This window comes from Ailuropoda melanoleuca, chromosome 3 (genome assembly GCF_002007445.2).
Source record: "Ailuropoda melanoleuca isolate Jingjing chromosome 3, ASM200744v2, whole genome shotgun sequence".
Lineage (NCBI taxonomy): Eukaryota > Metazoa > Chordata > Mammalia > Carnivora > Ursidae > Ailuropoda > Ailuropoda melanoleuca.
The window spans coordinates 22,910,625-22,921,531 of record NC_048220.1 but is presented as its reverse complement, the minus strand read 5'-3'; the positions used below and the strand labels follow the sequence as shown (position 1 = coordinate 22,921,531).

At 50.6% G+C, this 10,907-nt stretch overlaps 1 pseudogene; it reads right to left on the bottom strand.

The window, feature by feature from the left end:
- Positions 1-6,850: 6,850 nt before the first annotated feature.
- LOC100476027 lies at positions 6,851-7,914 on the bottom strand (annotated as a pseudogene).
- Positions 7,915-10,907: the final 2,993 nt, after the last annotated feature.

Genomic DNA, 10,907 nt, shown 5'->3' with positions numbered 1-10,907 from the left:
GGATAAACAAGACCGATGAAGTGAGTATTGATGGATAGAACCAGTAATTAAGGCTTTGAGAAAATCCACAGACCTATTAGTCCAACTGATCAAAGAAAGAATATGTAAACAAATAAAACCAGAAATGAAACAGGAGATGCAACAAATAATATGAAAGAAATCTATAAGATTTGGGGAGAATACTGATTTTATTTATGTGAATAAATAGGTGGGTATGAATGTGTACATGCAAGAAGTTCAAGATAGGGCACCTAATGCCACCAGCACACTTGTAAAGAAAATGTATCTTCTTTGTCACTGAGTTCTGTTATGGGTTGAATTATGTCCCCTTTCCTAACACCCCCCCCATATGTTGAAGTCCTGATGCCCGTGGTGCGTGTGAATTATGACTGTATTTGTAGATAAGGCCTTTGTTCATATAATCAAGTGAAGATGGGGTCATTAGGCAGGCACTAATCCAGGATGACTGATGGCCTTGTAATGAGAAGGGAAATTTGGAACACATGCTGGGTGGGGGGGACGCCCTATGATGACGGGGTCGGAGATTGGAGAGATGCACTTGTAAGCCAGGGAACACAGGTCTGACAGCCCTATCAGAGGCTAGGGAGAGGGTAAGGACAGGTTCCACCCAGAGTCTCAGAGGGAGCATGCCCTGCGGGCACCTTGCATTCAGACTTGTGGCCTTCGGAACTGTGAGCAAATCAATTTCTGTTGGAAGCCACTCTGTGGTTATTTTGTTACGGCAGTCCTAGGAACCTCCACAGGTTCCCTCCACCTGTCAGCTATTGGATCATGTTTGTCATGTTTCTCGGGTCTCTAATTCATTAGCCTTCTTGATTTGTCACTCATATAGTACAATGTACAGTCACGGGGCATTTCTGTCCATCTTTCTTGCATCTATTTTGTGGCAGTGGTGTATGAGCCCAACATTTGTGTTGGATGGTCATTGTTGATTCATTGATAAAATATATACTATTGTAACTTAGTGTATCTCATAATTGTCTTTGCTACCAAATCTACTTTATCTGTTATCATGTAACTGTTGCTTATTATTATTACTATTTTTTGCATAGACAACACATATCAGGGCAATATTTTGGCATCTACTATTTAGGATCAGGATTTGGTAAGGCTTTTGTTAGGATTTCTTTTGGTAGAACTACATGTTTATTTTGTTTTAGAATTCGTGCATGAACTTTCTCAAGCATGGCTTATCACTGCAAGATTGGCACTGGGGACACAGAGATGTCCCTGCAACCCTGGCTTTGCCCTCCTAGACCTCCAAGTCCAAGGAAAGTCTGCCAGTGGTGGCTGTTCTTTTCGCAGAGACGTCAGCTCATCTGCATTTCATGTTAGAACTGATACAGGGATGGAATATTCTGACACTGCCAGGAAAGAGGGAGCCAGCAGGGGAGAAAAGCAGGACTAAAACACACAAGAGCAGGAGAAAGGAAGAGGGGCAAGAGAAGGGAAGAGCAAAGGAAGGGCTCGGGGTCTTTGAGGATATTTAGAGAAGCCTTTGCTTCCTTACAGCCAGAGGCTTAACAGCCGGTGTCTCTGCGCCTGTCCCGTGCATCACAAGTAATTTGGCTGAAGTGGGATTAGTGCTGCGGGAGAGCTCGAGTTCTTCTTTCCAGCATCTTCCCATCTGAAGTCCACTTCTGTCTGATCCACCGTCTCTGCCCTCGGGGAGCCTGAAAGCCACTCGTTCTGTCTTCTGTTCTCAACTCTGCAATGAATCGAATTTCTGAACTCTCCCCTCCCATCATGATTTGGAATTCCCTGGAAAATCGGGCTCCTCTGGAGTAAGGCACCTAATTTCCATCTTTGGAGACAGTGCCTCTGGATCTGATGTCTCTCACACCCCTGCCTTTAAGAAGCTGTGGACTCTAACAGAATAGAGAGAGCCCCACATCTCTCCGCCCTTTAGGACCATTTGGTTTGGCTGGCATGGTCTGAGCTGCTCATGGCAGCCGGTGACAGGGGTGTGGACAGAAAGGTCCTCTTCCATGAACCCAGCACTGCACATTCAGCCGTCACTTTGATTTCCAGCTCCCATCCAGCCGTTAGAGTGAATGGATCCATCACCCCTGCAGCATCTACCCTCTAGCCCTCATGATTTAAGAGGTCTTTGCTGAAATATGCTCTGTTAATAGAAGCCATGGGGTCCAAGTCCTTGCCTAGCTTTCTCTGGCTAGAATTTCTAACTTAGCCAAATATATTTATCCTGATCTTCATGGATTGTGAGGGGGTGGCCCTAAGAGCCCATAAACCAAGCAACATGGGGAAAGGGTGAGCAGCTCAGAAATACATTGCCAGGGGCGCCTGGGTGGCACAGCGGTTACGCGTCTGCCTTCGGCTCAGGGCGTGATCCCAGCGTTGCGGGATCGAGCCCCACATCAGGCTCCTCTGCTATGAGCCTGCTTCTTCCTTTCCCACTCCCCCTGCTTGTGTTCCCTCTCTCACTGGCTGTCTCTATCTGTGACGAATAAATAAATAAAATCTTAAAAAAAAATAAATATATTGCCAAATTGATGGCTCTGTGCTCTGGCCCTGAGGCCTGAGGACTCGGGTTGTCTTCCCTTGCACAAGTCTTCAAAGACTGACCTGGCCAGCTCCCTGCAGAAGGTGGTGGTGGGACCAAGCTCTGGGCATGTTTTAGAAGGAGCACCGTGTGAGTGGATCCTCTTGGACCAGAAAACATGGACAAAGTAGCAGCCTTCAACCCACGAGATGCAGTCTTGCCCCAGGACACATGTGTCCACCTCCGAAGCAGCATAAGCAAGCTCGGCCAGCATGTCCGTTCCAGCCCTGGGTTTGTCGGCAGTGATGTTCTCTGGAAAAGCAGAGAGCTTTCCACACAGCGTCTCATGGGAAACTCACAATCACCTTACAAGCCTGATGTTGTTATTCTTCCCATTCCCAAGATCTCAGAGGGGGAAGAAGCAGAACCAGAATTTGAATCCAGAAGTCTTTGCAGAGTCTGTGCTTCTAAGCATTTACTATCCTTCATTCTGTGATTGGGGTGGGCATGGTTGGAAGAGAGGCCAAGTCTTAGATCCTTCATGGAGTTTGTATTCTTTGACTCCCTTCTCCCCATCAGCCACACCCATTCAGAGGGAAGAGGATGTCCATCAACTTCATCTGGCTCTGAAGGTCAATAGCCTGATGAACGAAAGGTCTGTGCGCCAGAGGTGGGGGCTCTGTGACACGACCCCCTTCAGGGTTGCTCCACTGTGAGCCCCCCATAATCCATCAGCTCTTGAACCCCAGTCCCTGCCACCCTCATACAGCAAGCAGGTGTTCCAAAGCTGGGAAGGGGTTCAGTTTGTGGGTAGTCTGGCCCCCCGAGTGTCCTCCTACACACAGTCCCAGAGGCAGGTGTGGGTGTGTGGTTTCCCTGGCCCTTCCGTGAGCCTCCTCCCCTAGCTCAGCCCACTGGATCATGGCTTAGGACTCTCACCACAGATTATCTAGAACAGTCACTGACCTTACCACCCCAGGCACTGAAGAGCGGCTTTGTCCATTGCTTTTTTTTTAAATAGCTGGTAAACGCCCATGTAAGTTTCCCTTCTCTGAATTGCTGGATACTGATCAGGGCCAGAGAGACACAAACACCAGAAGGCCAAGTAAATGTTATCTCAGATAATTCACACTCGGAGAGATGGTGTCTGTGACAGCTCTGAAACATTGGGAAAACTCTGGAAAGCTTGGAACCTTGTATGGAATGAAATGGGATTCCTGAGATGTAATCCTGGTCTGTCTGTATCGGTTTCTAAATCTTCGTTGTTCCACTTTGACATCTCTGAATCTCCCAAAGGACAAAAACATGATCAACACGAACTTCAGCTTTTTGGGCTCCCCTCCCTAAATGCTTCATCTTGGGTGTGACACTCTCAAATGCATTGAGTATTTGCCTAAGTGTGTCCTTAAGAGACCCCTAACCTCTGTGTGGATGTGGGGAGGTGAGAGGAGGATTTGGATGAGGCTGATGGCTGGTCCCTGAGCTGCCGAGGGAAGATCAGCTAAGAAGTCTGAGCTGGGCACCCCTGTCTTGCTGCCCGCCCCTCCCCTGCAGCAAATGCTGCCCCTGAGCCTCCCTGCATCAGGAGGGGCCTGCCCCACCCCTGCTGCTGCTGGTTCCTTACAGACTCACACAGCTGCAGTCTACACCCAGCAGGGCCTGGAATGTTTGCAGTCTTGAAAATAGTCAGCGCTAAAAATGCAGTGACAACAGCCGTCTTTGAGGGATATTTTTAAGGGTGATAGGATCTGGGAGTCATTAGTGCCAGAAATGTGGGTCTCATCTTATTTTTAAAAGCAAGTGCCACATCTCCAGATGCTCCAGCCTGCACCTCAGTCCACGTCCTCAAACAACCACACCCCTGTGTCTGTTGAGTGCTGGGGACACAGTCAGAAATCCTCCTCGCGGGATGCCCATGTGGGGTTCCAAGTCTTCATTATTCCAACTGGGACAGAGATTCGAGTGTGAAGAGGCAGGGCTTCTCATCTCAGCCACTTCTCCTTCCAGCTTGGATGCATTTTCATGAGGCTCAGTCTAGGGAATGGGGATATTTGGGGCCTTCTGAGCATGAATGCCATGGCCGGCAGAGGGAGTCCCCCATGAAGCAGGCACAGCTGACCCCTGTGGTCAGTGCCCAAGGCCCAGGCCACAAGGGACTGAGCTCCATCAGCACACACTGGCCCAGTGACACCACCCCCTTCAGGGTTGCTCCGCTGCGAGACCCCACAATCCACCAGCACTTGAACCCAGGTCCCTGCCATCCTCAGAGACCAAACAGGTGTTCCAAAGGCCAGGAGGGGGTTCAGTTTGTCTGCAGTCTGGCCCCCTGTGTGTCTGTCTACACACAGTCCCAGAAGGCAGGTGCGGGAGTGTAGCTTCCCTGGCCCTTCTGCTTCCCGGCTCCAGGGGAGGACCCAGCCCTCTTGCTTGCTCTGATACACAGGAAAAAGCAAGGAGTTTGGAGCTGCAGAGAATAGACTTCCCAACTTCTGGTCAGAACTGCTTCTCAGATGACTGTTTCCTCTAGATCATCGCTGTTTTACACAGATCTAATGTGAGCTGTACAGAAAATTTTAAATATTTGTAGTAGTCACATTAAAAAAGTAGAAAGAAAGAGATAACATTAATTTGGATAATACATTTTCTTTAACCCTATCTATCCAAAGTGCTACCATTTCAAGATGTAACTAATACACAAAACTGTTAACGTGATAGCCTGTATTCTTTTTTTTTTTGTTCAAAGCTTCTGAAATCTGCCATGTATTTTATATTTACACATATGGATTTGATCTAGTCATATTTGAAGTGCTCAGTAGCCAAACAGGTGGCTGGTGGTTACCATATTGGACAGCGTAGGTCTAGAGCCTGTCAGTAGGTATGTGGGAGGGCAGCAGGAGGGACGGGAATAGTCTCCGGATCTGGAGGGGCAGATAACCCATCGTTCCTGGTTGCCTTTTCCTAGGGCATCCGGGACAGCAGGAGGGGATGGTGTTGGGGCCAGTGCTCCGCACATGCTGTTTTCTCCCCCAACGGTCATGCCCAGGGCAGGTGTGGCCATGGAGCGAGGTGTTGGGGCTCCAGTGGTTCCCTACACAGGCTGGAAAGGGTTCAGAGGCAGCCTTGCTGAGGGTGTGGGCCCCGTGAGCAGAGACCGGCTCTTGAGCCCCTCTTTTCTCTCCCATAATACTGTTTCTCTGTGAGACCAGGAGCAAGGTCATTCCAACACATACTTCAAAGCTCTGGCTGCATGTGAGGCCCTGCTCTAGGAGCTGGGAATAAATAGAGGAGTTAAAAAAAAAGGCAAAATCCCTGCTTTTATGGATTTTACTCTATAGTTGGGGAGAAGGTGCAGAGAGAGAGAGAGAGAGACCATAAACAAATATTTATCAGTGGCGATGAATATTATCTTAGTCTGTTTGGGCCGCAGGAACAAAATACCGTAGACTGGGTGCTTTATAAACAACAGAAATTTATTTCTCATGGTTCTGGAGGCTGGGAAGTCCAAGATTAAGCTGCTAACTGATTCTGTGTCTGGGGAGACGGCTGGCCAGCTTCTCAATGCAACGTCATGGGGTGGAAGGGTCGAGGGAGGGAAGCAACCTCGCAGAGGTCTGGGGAGAGCCTTCCGGGTAGAGGGAACAGCACTTGCGGAGGCCCAGTGGCAGAGATGCAACTGCTGTGTGTGAAGAGTGGCAGGAGGCGGCCAGGTCCAGCAGAGGAGAGCCGGAGGAGGTGAGGTCCCAGAGCAGAGCAGGGCCCTTTTGTAAGGATGTTGTGCGTCTTTTGTAAGGATGTTGTTTTTACTCTGGGTCAGATTAAAGGCCCCTGCATGGTGGTGTTTTGTTTTGTTTTTTTAAATTAAAGCAATTCCTTTATTTTGAATAAGCAAGTGGCCTAAGCAACTCTGAGTATCCCCCCCACTCATATGAAAGCACGCACCCGACAGCACTCACTTAGTTTTGGGAGAAAAATATCTTCTCTGGTTGGTCCTGTCATCTACTACGACCCCGTCTAAAAAGGCAGGCATGGCATCCACCGACATCTGCTCCCAAAGAACCAGGTCTGCACGGAGCAGTTCGGCACTTACATCTGGGGAGAGGACCGTCGTTCGGATTAAAGTTGAATGCATGCGCTAATACAGGGTTGCTGACGGTTGATCTTGAGTTTAGGTAAAATGAATGTGATTTGTCCACATTCCCACAGCTGCTTCCATATAAAAATCACTTTTATAATTAAACTCCTTTCATTAAAACATACTCTAATCAAATAATCTTGCAAAGGAAATCGCCCCTAGCCTCAGGAGAAGGGACAGACTCTCTGCTGTGATCATGTTCGGGGCATTCCCAAGGGTGAAGGGTGAGCCAGGTCCCTGGAATGCGGCTGCACTGCGGTCTGCGTCGGAAATTCCACATTCTGCCCCCGGGCCTTGAAACGGTAAACTGGCTGGTTACATGCTGTCCACACCCGGTTCTCCTGCGAGCAGCCACAGGGGCTTCACATAGTTCTTTTCCTCCAGCATGAGGCAGTGATAAATCCCTGCAGGAAGAGTTATCCTGTCTCCTTTTTCACGAAAATGTGGATCCACTCCTCCTCTTTATCTCCCACATCAAAGTACCCACTGCCGTCCAAGACATCGTAGCGGATCTCATCATCCAGGTGCAGACGCTCCTCATAGAACATCTTAATCTTCATAATTTGGTCGTTTATCTTTGCATGTGGTTATTATGTCCATCCTGGAGTAGTTTCTCCCTTTTCGGATCTTTTCTAATTCTGGATGATTCTCATATTTCTCAGCATCCAGCTTCCAGTAAAGAACTCCGAGCCGGTGCCGCTGTCCCCTGTGTCCCACCGCCACCCCAGCACCTCCTGCTCTGGCACCCCCCAACTCCCCAATCCCAGCCACCTTCTCCTTCCTCTTTATCAGGCTCCTCCTCCTCCTCTTTCTCCTCCCTCTTGTCCTGGCTGAGGGACACGGTGAAGTGGGTTTGGAGGCAGCTTGTTGGGGGAGTCTCTGTGCGGGTGGTACGTAGTGGCTGGAAGCGGCCTGGGCCCGGTTGTGGGGGGCAGGAGAAGGGGCCTGATGCTGTCACCCGCCCACCCACCGATAGGACAGTGACGGTCTATGTCAAAGAACACTTTTTTTTTTTTTAAAGATTTTATTTATTTGACAGAGATAGAGACAGCCAGGGAGAGAGGGAACACAGGCAGGGGGAGTGGGAGAGGAAGAAGCCTGATGTGGGGCTCGATCCCAGAACACTGGGATCACGCCCTGAGCCGAAGGCAGACGCTTAACGACTGCGCCACCCAGGCGCCCCTATGTCAGGGAACCCTTGGTATAAACCTTGGTATAAAGGCTACCTTGAGGGCCTTCTGTGAGCGGCAGTGACCATCTTGGAGGAAGGCCTGTGACTGTGACCTTCACGGAGCTCCTTTTGTTGGGCTGTGTGGTTAAGTAACGTCATTAAGATGAATGTGTGTTTTGGTAAAGGGTGTAAATATATGAATAGCGTCCTCTCCAGCCCCATACATCACCCTGTGTTTATTCAGTGCCTGGTGCATAAGCTAGAAGGCATGCATTGCTATTTGGGGCTGTGAGTTTTAAAGTACATTAAAGGAGTTTACTGAAAACTCTTGGCAAACAGATAAAATACAATTACTCTAATTCCCAAGGCATTGCAGACAGAATGTCCTGAAAACCTGCAGTGTAATAATTCACAGGGAGCCGTGGCAGGCAGCGTGTGAGACATCAGAAGCGCTGCTTTTGTAAACTTCAGAGGCGGCCAAGAGCTGTCCCTCGGGAGACACTCGTCCTGTGTTTTATTAACCTTCCTGTTTCTGGCTGAGAAGCTGCAGGGGGAATCTAGCTGGCAGGGCTGGCTGCTGCCCTCAGGAGCTCTACAAGGGTCACCATGGAGCGGGGGAGGGACGCGACCTCCTGTTTTCTCTAGCTGCACCCTGCCTGTCCACGTGACCTTCAGCCTCAGTCTCTGCGAGCTGTCATCTTGCACGATGGAGAATCCTCCCTATGGCCAGGACTCTTAGCCCCTTCCTGGGAAATGCGGGCTTTTGGTGGGACACCTGGAAGAAGGGCCTTAGTGATTAGATGCGTCAGCTGCCCAGGGAACTTGAGGTTGATCTCTAAGCTATACACCAGGGACCCAAGGACAATTCCCGATGCAGAGGTGGAGAGGCCACCCCACAGAGCTGGGGCAAGATTCCGCAGGGGCTCTGGTCTGCCTTGCTTTTCCCTGACTGCCAGGGAGATGGGCAATGCCCCCAGAGCTTGTAGACTGTGCTTGCCACTGATCAATGAGCCATCCTGGGTGTGTGCCCACGAGGGACACCAGTGCTGTTCTCCAGGGCCCAGGGAGAGTCTGAACCCTACTGGGCAGGAGAACTGGTGGACAGCAGGTGGCTTAGCTTCTGGGTGTCTCCCTGGTCAGAGGTGGACAACAGACAAGGGTTAGAACTTTGGGAGCTTGGACCCCAGATTTTTGGAGAGGGGGCCAAGCAGAGGCCTTCCTTGAGCAGGGCTCCTCCCTGGCTGCCGGTCCTAAAGCCGAAGGCTTCCCACTACTCAAAAGTTGGGCCTCAGTCTACTGTGCTGGAGACCATGGGCGGGCTCAGAGCATCGGTGCAGGGTGAGCAGAGGTGTCGAGGAGGTGGTAGATAGAGTAGGTAGAGGCGATTGGAGGGTAGTCAGTGGGCAGCCCAGTGCCTTGGATGAAGGCCTGCACATTGCTCTGTGTTCACGTTCTCAGAGCGGAACAGATGCTTGTGGGAGAAGGGCCTTCCACGAACATCGATTGAACATTGCACTGAAGAGCCATCGCAATAGCCAAAGTCTAGAGAATTGCCTGAGCTGAAATGTTGGGGCACCTGAGGAAGAGTCAGGTGGGATGACAGTTTAGAGGAGGTGATTTCTGGAACATACCCTCCACCTCCATCAGTACTTCACGGGGAAACTGCCATCTCAACTGTGTTGTAAGAATATGATAATAATGAATACCTCCCCAAAGAGCAACAGCTGAGCATGTGCTCCCAGGGGGCTCTGAGAGCTGGTGAAGGCCCAGAGAGAGCCTGGGTCCTGTGGCTGCCTCGTGAGCGTGCCTCATGCGCTTTCTTTTGGGAGGTGGCCCTAGGGCCTCCAGCCGGAGTCTGGCATTGATATCTCTAAACTCGGCCACTTGTTTTCTTTTTCTTCAAGGTTGTACACGAGGCTTCCACCAGCAGATGAGCATTTCCTGGTCCTGTTGGGGATCCCGCTCAGAGCCCAGGCAGGGCTCTGTTGGGTATGGGCATCGGGAACACCCCAAGCGGGCCACACGGACCTCCCCGGGTCCTCGTTCCAGGCCCGGGTTCGCAGCGGCCTGGGAAACGGACGGCGTGGCTGAGGTTCACTTGCTCTGGTGGAACGGTACGTAGAATCTCTCGTGGGAGATACAGAAATCAGACCCGCTTGACTCGACTGACCACAGCCTCTATTGGAAGCCTCCTTTCCCACCAGCGGCAAGACTGTGTAAGCGGTGTTGTTTAAAGTAGTTGTTCGATGGGGCTACTTATTAATCTAGCATTAGTTACGGTAGTTAAGCTTTTAGAGATAATGAAATGTAAATGTGCCTCCAGAACATGCCGTGTTCTCTGAAACCAAACACATTCGTGAGGAAAAATGGTTGCGGTAAGATTATGGAGAATATTAATTGTGTGGATTTACGCACTGTGCAGATGGCGATGCAGATGCTGGGTCCAGTCAGGAGCCAGCTCGGGCCAGTAGGGAAGGGGACCTGGGGCTTGCTTTGCTCTTCCCTTTGGGGATCCCACCTTGACTTGTTGCGGGTTCCCCGCTGGAGTTTTACGGACAAAGAGAGTTGAAGAAGCCTGTCCAAGGCCACGTGGGGGTCAGGAGCGGAGCTGGGCCTCGGGCCTGGGAAGCCTGATGCTGAGCCCTGGCTCTTGACCAGCTGCCCACAGGTAGGCCCCCCAGCTGCCCCGTCCACCTGGGTTGCAAGTGGGGCCTCAGCGAGTCACGCTGCCTCTATCCTGACCACCTCTCTCCTCTGCAGCCTGCTCCCATCTAAAGCAGAGAGAGCCAGCCATGATGATTTTTTAGTCAAGTGTTAATTATTGAGTGCCTATGCGTGCCAGGCACCATGCCAGGCTTCGAGGTTGCTCTCGCTCATGGACCTGACATCTAAGCCGTCAGCAAATAACCACCAAGCAGACGCGCGGTGACCAGCTGTGAGGCCAGCTATGAAGGCAAAGCCCAGAAGGCGGTGGGAGGTATAAGATGATCATGATTATAGTGATGACTGACACTGATTATTGACCAAGCGCTCCTCACGCTTCAAAACACTCTAAGTGGATGACGTGCTTTTATTCGCCT